The 8,464-nt window shown below is 40.1% G+C and overlaps 1 pseudogene; it reads left to right on the top strand.

The window, feature by feature from the left end:
- Nucleotides 1-6,187: 6,187 nt before the first annotated feature.
- On the top strand, nucleotides 6,188-7,740 carry LOC112827814 (tubulin alpha-1A chain-like; annotated as a pseudogene).
- The last annotated feature ends 724 nt before the right edge of the window (nucleotides 7,741-8,464 follow it).

Genomic DNA, 8,464 nt, shown 5'->3' with positions numbered 1-8,464 from the left:
TCAGCATGGATGGGACTGGAGGAGATTATGCTAATTAAATAAGTGAAGCAGAGAAAGTCAATTATCATATGGTTTCACTTATTTAATTAGCATAATCTCCTCCAGTCCCATCCATGCTGATGTAAAAGTTGGGTATTCATTCTTTCTGATGGCTGAGTAATATTCCATTGTATATATGGACCACATCTTCTTTATCCATTCATCTGTTGAAGGGCATCTCGGCTCTTTCCACAGTTTGGTTATTGCGGACATTGCTGCTATGAACATTAGGGTGCATATGGCCCTTCTTTTCACTCCATCTGTGTCTTTGGGGTAAATACCCAGGAGGGCAATTGCTGGGTCATAGGGTACTTTTATTTTTAATTTTCTGAGGCACCTCCACACTGTTTCCCAAAGTGGCTGTAGCAACTTGCATTCCCACCAAGAGTGTATGAGGGTTCCCCTTTCTCCACAACCTCTCCAACATTTTTTCTTTCTTGCCTTGTCAATTTTTGCCATTCTAACTGCTGTAAGGTGGTATCTCAATGTGGCTTTCATTTGAAGTTCCCTGATGGCTAATGATGATGAACATTTTTTCATGTGTCTGTTAGCCATTTGTATGTCTTCTTTGGAAAAGTGTCTATTCATGTCTTCTGCCCATTTTTTTGACTTGATTATTTGGTTTTTGGGTATCGAGTTTGAGAAGTTCTTTATAGATCTTGGATACCAGCCCTTTATCTGTAGTGTCATTTGCAAATATCTTCTCCCATTCTGTGGGTTGCCTCTTTGTTTTGTTGACTGTTTCCTTTGCTGTTCAGAAGATTTTATCTTGATGAAGTCCCAAAAGTTCATTTTTGCTTTTGTTTCACTAGCTTTTGGAGATGTCTCTTGGAAGAAGTTGCTGTGGCCAATGTCAAAGAGGTTACTGCCTATGTTCTGCTCTAGGATTTTGATGGAATCCTGTCTCACATTGAGGTCTTTCATCCATTTTGAGTTTATCTTTGTGTAGGGTGTTAGAGAATGGTTGAGTTTCATTCTTCTGCATGTGGTTGTCCAATTTTCCCAGCATCATTTATTGAAGAGACTGTCTTTTTTCCATTGCATATTTTTTCCTGCTTTGTCAAAGACTATTTGACCATAGAGTTGAGGGTCCACAGCTGGGCTCTCTATTCTGTTCCATTGGTCTATAGGTCTGTTTTTGTGCCAGTACCAGGATGTCTTGGTGATCACTGCTTTGTTATATAGCTTGAAATCAGGCAACGTGATGCCCCCAACGTTGTTTTTATTTTTCAACATTTCCTTGGTGATTTAAGGTCTTTTCTTATTCCATACAAATTTTAGGATTGTTTATTCCAGCACTTTGAAAAATGTCATTGGAATTTTGATTGGGATGACATTGAAGGTATAGATTGGTCTGGGTAGCATAGACTTAAATTTTAACAACATTTATTCTTCTGATCCAAGAGCATGGAATGTTTTTCCATCTTTTTGTGTCTTCTTCAATTTCTTTCATGAGTGTTCTGTAGTTCCTAGACTATAGATCCTTCACCTCTTTGATTAGGTTTCTTCTGAGGTAGCTTGTGGTTTTTGGTGCTATTGTAAATGGAATCGTTTCTCTAATTTCTCTTTCTACAGTTGCATTGTTAGTGTATAAGAAAGCAACTGATTTCTGTGCATTGATTTTGTATCCTGCCACATTACTGAGTTCTAGTAATTTGGGGATGGAGTCTTGGGTTTTCCACATAAAGTATCATGTCATCTGTGAACAGAGAGTTTGATTTCTTCTTTGTCAATTTGAATACATTTTATTTCTTTTTGTTGTCTGATTGCTGTTGCTAGGATTTCTAGTACTATGTTGAACAATAGTGGTGAGAGTGGGCATCCTTGTCATGCACCTGATCTTAAGAGAAAGGCTCTCAGCTTTTCTCCATTGAGGATAATAATTGCTGTGGGTTTTTCATAGATGGATTTTATGAAACTGAGGAATAGTCCCTCTATCCCTATACTCTGAAGAGTTTTAACCAGGAAAGGATGCTGTATTTTGTCAAATGCTTTTTCTGTATCAACTGAGAGGACCGTATGGTTCTTCTCTCTCCCCTTATTAATGTGTTCTATCACATTGATTGATTTGTGAATGTTGAACCACCCTTGTATCCCAGAAATAAATCCTACTCGGTCGTGGTGGATAATCCTTTTAATGTACTGTTGGCTCCTATTAGCTAGGATCTTGTTAAGAATTTTGGCACCCATATTCATCAGGGATATCGGTCTGAAATTCTCCTTTTTGATGGGGTCTTTGCCTGGTTTGGGGATCAAGGTAATGCTGGCCTCATAGAATGAGTCTGGAAACTTTCCTTCTGTTTCTATTTTTTGAAATATCTTCAGGAGAATAGGTATTATTTCTTCTTTGAATGTTTGGTAGAATTCCCCTGGGAATCCATCAGGCCCTGGACTCTTGTTTTTTGGAGGTTTTTGATCACTACTTCAGTCTTGTTACTGATTATTGGCCTATTCAAGTTGTCAATTTCTTCCTTTTTCAGTCTTGGCAGTTTTTAGGTTTCCAGGAAGGCATCCATTTCTTCCAGGTTGCTTAATTTATTGGCATAGAGTTATTGATAATGATTTCTAATAATTGTTTCTATTTCCTTGGTGTTAGTCATGATCTCAGCCCTTTCATTCATAATTTTATTAATTTGGGTCTTCTCTTTTCTTTTGGGTAAGTCTGGCCAGTGGTTTATCGATCTTATGAATTCCTTCAAAGAACCAGCTTCCAGTTTCATGGAGCTGATCTACTGTGTTTCTGGTTTCTAATTCATTGATCTCTGCTCCAATCTTAATTATTGCTCTTCTAATGCGTGGCTTAGGCATCATTTGTTGCTTTTTCTCCAGTTCTTTAAGGTGTAAAGTTAGTTGGTGAATTCAGGATTTTTCTATTTTTTTTTTAGTTAGGCTTGGATGGCTATGTATTTCCCCCTTAGGACTGCCTTTGCAGTATCCCATAGGTTTTGGACTGATGTGTTTTCATTCTCATTGGCTTCCATGAATTGTTTAAGTTCTTCTTTGATTTCCTGGTTGACCTAAACATTCTTGAGTGGTTTTTAGCTTCCAGGTGTTTGAATTTCTGCCAAATTTTTTCTTGTGATTGAGTTCCAGTTTTAAAGTATTATGTTCTGAGAATATGGAAGGAATAATCTCAATCTTTTGGTATCAATTGAGACCTGATTTGTGACCCAGTATGTGGTCTAGTCTGGAGAAAGTTCCATGTGCACTCAAGAAGAATGAGTATTCTGTTGTTTTAGGGTGGAATGTTCTGTATATATCTGGTCCAGGATGTCATTCAAAGCTCTTGTTTCCTTGTTGATTTTCTGCTTTGATTGTCTATTGCTGAGAATGGAGTATTGAGGTCTCCTACAATTAATGTATTGTTATCAATTATGACTACTTTGGCTAACAGTTGGCTTATGTAGATGGCTGCTCTCATGTTGGGGGCATAGATATTTACAATTGTTAGATCTTGTTGGATAGACCCTTTAAGAATGATATAGTGTCCTTCTGTGTTTCTAACTACAATCTTTAGTTTTAAAATCTAATTTGTCTGATATAAGAATTGCTACCCCAGCTTTCTTTTGAGGTCCATTGGCATGGAAGTTGGATCTCCATCCCTTCACTTTCAGTCTGGATGTGTCTTTAGGTTCAGAATCAGTCTCTTGTAAACAGCATAGTGATTATCTAACTACAGTCTTTAGTTTAAAATCTAATTTGTCTGATATAAGCATTGCTACCCCAGCTTTCTTTTGAGGTCCATTGGCATGGAAGATAGATCTCCATCCCTTCACTTTCAGTCTGGATGTATCTTTAGGTTCAAAATGAGTCTCTTGTAGACAGCATATCAATGGGTCCTGTCTTTTTATCCAATCTGCAACCCTATGCCATTTTATAGGCGCATTTAGGCCATTCACGTTGAGAGTGATTATTGAAAGATATGAATTTATTATCATCATGTTGCTTGTGAGGACCTTGTTTTTATAGATTGTCCCTGTAAATATCTGTTGTATATCACTCTTGGGGTCTTTCTCCTTTTATAGAACCCCCCCCTTAATATTTCTTGCAGGGCCAGCTTAGTAGTCACATAGTCTTTCAGTTTCTGCCAGTCTTGGAAGCTCTGCATCTCTCCGTCCATTCTAAATGACAGCCTTGCCAGATAACATATTCTGGGCTGCATGTTCTTCTCATTTAGTACCCTGCATATGTCTTGTCAGCCTTTTCTGGCTTGTGGATAGGTCTGACGTTATTCTGATGTTCTTCCCTCTGTATGTAAGGAATCTCTTCCCCCTAACTGCCCTTAAGATGGTTTCCTTGGTTATAAGATCTGTGAGTTTTACTATTACATGCTGGGGCATTGGTCTATTCTCCTTGATCTTGGGAGGGGTCCTCTCTGCCTCTAGGACGTGAAAGTTTGTTTCATTACCCAGATTAGGGAAGTTCTCAGCTATGATTTGCTCAAATATATCTTCTAGTCCTCTCTCTCTCTCTACCCCCTCAGGGATCCCAATAATTCGGACATTGGAACGTTTCATGGTGTCACTTATTTCTCTACTTCACTTTTCATGGATTTTAAGCTGTTTCTCCCAGGCCTCCTCTTTCTCTTTCTTTTCTATCAATTTGTCTTCTAGATCACTAATTCGTTCTTCTGTCTCATTTACCCTAGCTGTTAGATTATCTAGATTAGATCGGATGTCATTGATAGCATTTTTATGTTCTGCCAGTTCAGCTTTCATTTCTGCCCTTAGAGACACTATGTTGCCAATAATCAGTTTCTCCTTTCTAGCTATCGTCTTCACAATTGCTACCCTGAATTCCATCTTGGACATCTTGGTTATATCTGTATCAATTTGTAAATCTGTGACATAAGTCACAGTCTCTGAGTTTTTCCTATTTTGGGGGTTCTCCCCCCTAGTCATTCTGTTGAGGGAATGTACAGAGTCCAAATTATTGACCACAACCCAAGCAAGACACACCTGTTTTATAGGGACCTTAGGGTTGTCGGCCTTTTGTTCTCCCAGCCTGTCTTCTGGGGGAGTGGCCTGCCACGCCATTACTCAGGCAACCCTGTTTGGGCAGAGTTGCCCTGCCCCTTGTCGGGCGGGATGGGCTCAGTGAAAATTAGGTTTTGGGGGCTTTTGTTCTCTGGCGGCTTTCCTGGGTGGCTTTCCATGTCTCTTCTGAGTGTCAGAGCAGAAGAGACTGTTTCCAACCTTCTGTCTCAGAACAGAGAGATCACAGTCTGTTCTTCAGTGAGCTTTCCAGGCCACACTGTCTCCATTTCTGTTCATGCTGCTAAAAACGGTAGGGTCCTGGGTTGTGCACCTCTTGGCAGCACTCCCAGTCCTCACCTCCAGGTTGGGGTATGTCTCTTCCCTTTGTGCTTCTAAAACCACCAGCTGCCTCCAGTTCACATGAGCGGCCCTGCTGCTCCAGGTTTCAGTTTGGGGAGCTGCCCTAAAGTCCTTTCTGCACTGCTACCGGTCTGCTAGTCTGTGCCCCATCCCCAGTGTGGGAGGCTTTTGCACACCGGCAGTGCAGGATCCTGAAGGTTCCCTCCCCCTTCCTTTTATCTTCTGATATCTGTCTGCAGAATCATGGCTCCCCACTTTATACCTTGAAACCAACTGCCTGCGATATTCTGTGTGTAGAAATCCAGGCATATCTTCTTACATCTCAGGCTGATTTCGTGGGTGTTCAGAATGGTCTGGTAGATATCCAGCTCAATTCAGGGGACCAGTTAAAATAGGGTCCCCTACTCCTCCACCATTTTTTCCTCATCCTAGCAATGAAAATGTATCTGTAATAAAAAAAAAAAACTCCCAATAAACAAAAGTCTAGGACCAGATGACTTCGGAAGTGAATTCTACCAAACATTTAAAGAAGAGTTGAAACTTATTCTTCTCAAACTATTCCAAAAAATAGAAGGAAAACCCAAATTCAATCTATGAAACCAACATTACCTTAATATGAAAATCAGATAAAGACACTACAAAAAAACTACCAGTTGATATCTCTGATGAAAATAGATGCAAAAATCCTCAACAAAATATCAGCAAATCAAGGCACATTCTCTTACATTAACCACCTAAGAGTCAAGCTGTAAGAAATAACAACCTCTCCCCTTCCTCCCCACCATCTGCTTGGCAGTTGCAAAGCAGCAACCATGTGTGAATGCATCACCATCCATGTTGGCTAGGCTGTTCTCCAGACTGGCAATGCCTTCTGGGAGCTCCATTGCCTGGAACATGGCATCCAGCCCAATAGCCAGATGTCAAGTGACAAGACCATTGGGGGAGGAGATGACTCCTTCAACACTTTCTTCAGTGATGCGGTTGCTGGCAAGCACGTGCCCAGGGCAGTGTTTGTAGACCTGGGCCCACAGTCATTGATGAAGTTCACACTGGCAACTACCGCCAGGTTTTCCAATCTGAGCAGCTCATCACAGGCAAGGAAGATGCTGCCAATAATTATGCCCAATGGCACTGCACCATTGGCAAGGAGATCATTGACTTTGTCTTAGACTGAATTTAGTAACTGGCCAACCAGTGCAGAGGTCTTCACAACTTCTTGGTTTTCCACAACTTTGGAGGGAGAACTGGTTCTGGTTTTACTTCCCTGCTGATGGAACATCTCTGTCAATTACAGCAAGAAGTCCAAGCTGGAATTCTCCATTTACCCAACCCCCCAGGTTTCTACAGCTGTAGTTCAGCCCTACAACTCCATCCTCACCACTCACACCACCCTGGAGCACTCTGACTCTGCCTTCGTGGTAGAAAACATGGCCATATATGACATCTGTCATGGAAACCTTGACATTGAATGCCCAACCTACACTAACCTAAATAGGTTGATATGTCAAATTGTGTTCTCCATCACTGCTTCCCTCAGATTTTATGGAGCCCTGAATGTTGATCTGACAGAATTCCAGGCCAACCTGGTGCCCTATCCCCAAATCCACTTCCCTCTGGCCATATATGGCTCTATCATATCTGTTGAGAAAGCCTACCATGAATAGCTTTCTGTAGCAGAGATCACCAATGTGTGCTTTGAGCCAGCCAACCAGAGGGTGAAATATGACCCTTACCATGGTAAATGCATGGCTTACTGCCTGTTGTACCATGGTGATGTGTTTCCCAAAGATGTCAATGCTGCCATTGATCTGATCAAGACCAAGTGTACCATCTAGTTTGTGGACTGGTGCCCCACTGACTTCAATGTTGGCATTAATTACCAGCCTCCCACTGTGGAGAGGGAGACCTAGCCAAAGTACAGAGAGCTATGTTAATGCTGAGCAACACCACAACCATCGCTGAGGCCTAGGCTCACCTGGACCACAAATTTGACTTGATGTATGCCAAGTCTGCCTTTGGTCACTGGTATGCAAGTGAAGGCATGGAGGACAAAGAATTTTCTGAGGCCCGTGAGGACATGGCTGCTCTTGAGAAGGATTATGAGGAAATTGGTGTGGATTTTGTTGAAGGAGAAAGTGAAGAAGAAGGAGAGGAATACTAAAGTTAAAAATGTCACAAAGGTGCTGCTTTTACGGGGAAGCTTATTCTGTTTTGAACATTGAAAAGTTGTGCTTTGATCAGTTAATTTGTATGTAGCAGTGTATACTCTCATATACATTTACTGACCTATGCTTAAAAACACAATGCTTTGTTACAGACCCAAGCTGTCCATTTCTCTGATGGGTTTGAATAAAGTATTCCCTGTCTTAAAAAAATATATATTAGCAAACCAAATCCAACAATACATTTAAAAAAATCATTCACCATGATCAAGTGGGATTTATTCCTGGGATGCAAGTGTGGTGCAGTATTCACAAAACAATCAATGTGATACATCATACTAAAAAGAGAAAGGATAAAAATCACATGATCATCTCAATAGAAGCAGAAAAAACATTTGACAGAGTACAACATCCATTGATGATAAAAACCCCTAATAAAGCAGGTTAAGAGCAGGAACATAACATAATAAAGGCCATATATGAAAAACCCATGATGAACATCATCCTCAATGGTGAAAAACAGAGATTTTCCTCTAAGATCAGAAAAAAGACAAATATGCCCACTCTAGCCACTTTTATTCAACACAGTACTGGAATTCCTAGACACAGCAATCAGATAAGAAAAAGAAATAAAAGGCATATCATTGGTAAGGAAAAGCAAAACCTTCACTATTTGCAGATGACATTATACTATACAAAGAAAACCCTAAGATTCCACCAAAAAAAAATCAGAACTGATAAATGAACTAAGCAAAGTCACAAAATACAAAATTAATATACAGAAATCTGTTGCATTTTTATACACTAATAATGTATCAGAAAAAGAACTTAAGACAAGAGTTCCAACTGCACCAAAAATAATAAAATACCTAGGAATAAACTTAACCAAGTTAAGTACTCTGAAAACTATAGAGCATTGATGAAAAA

This window comes from Callorhinus ursinus, unplaced genomic scaffold (genome assembly GCF_003265705.2).
Source record: "Callorhinus ursinus isolate GAN/ISIS: 27379988/994484 unplaced genomic scaffold, GSC_fseal_2.0 scaffold67, whole genome shotgun sequence".
Classification (NCBI taxonomy): domain Eukaryota; kingdom Metazoa; phylum Chordata; class Mammalia; order Carnivora; family Otariidae; genus Callorhinus; species Callorhinus ursinus.
The sequence above is the reverse complement of the archived record's forward strand: the minus strand, read 5'-3'. Positions and strand labels throughout refer to the sequence as shown.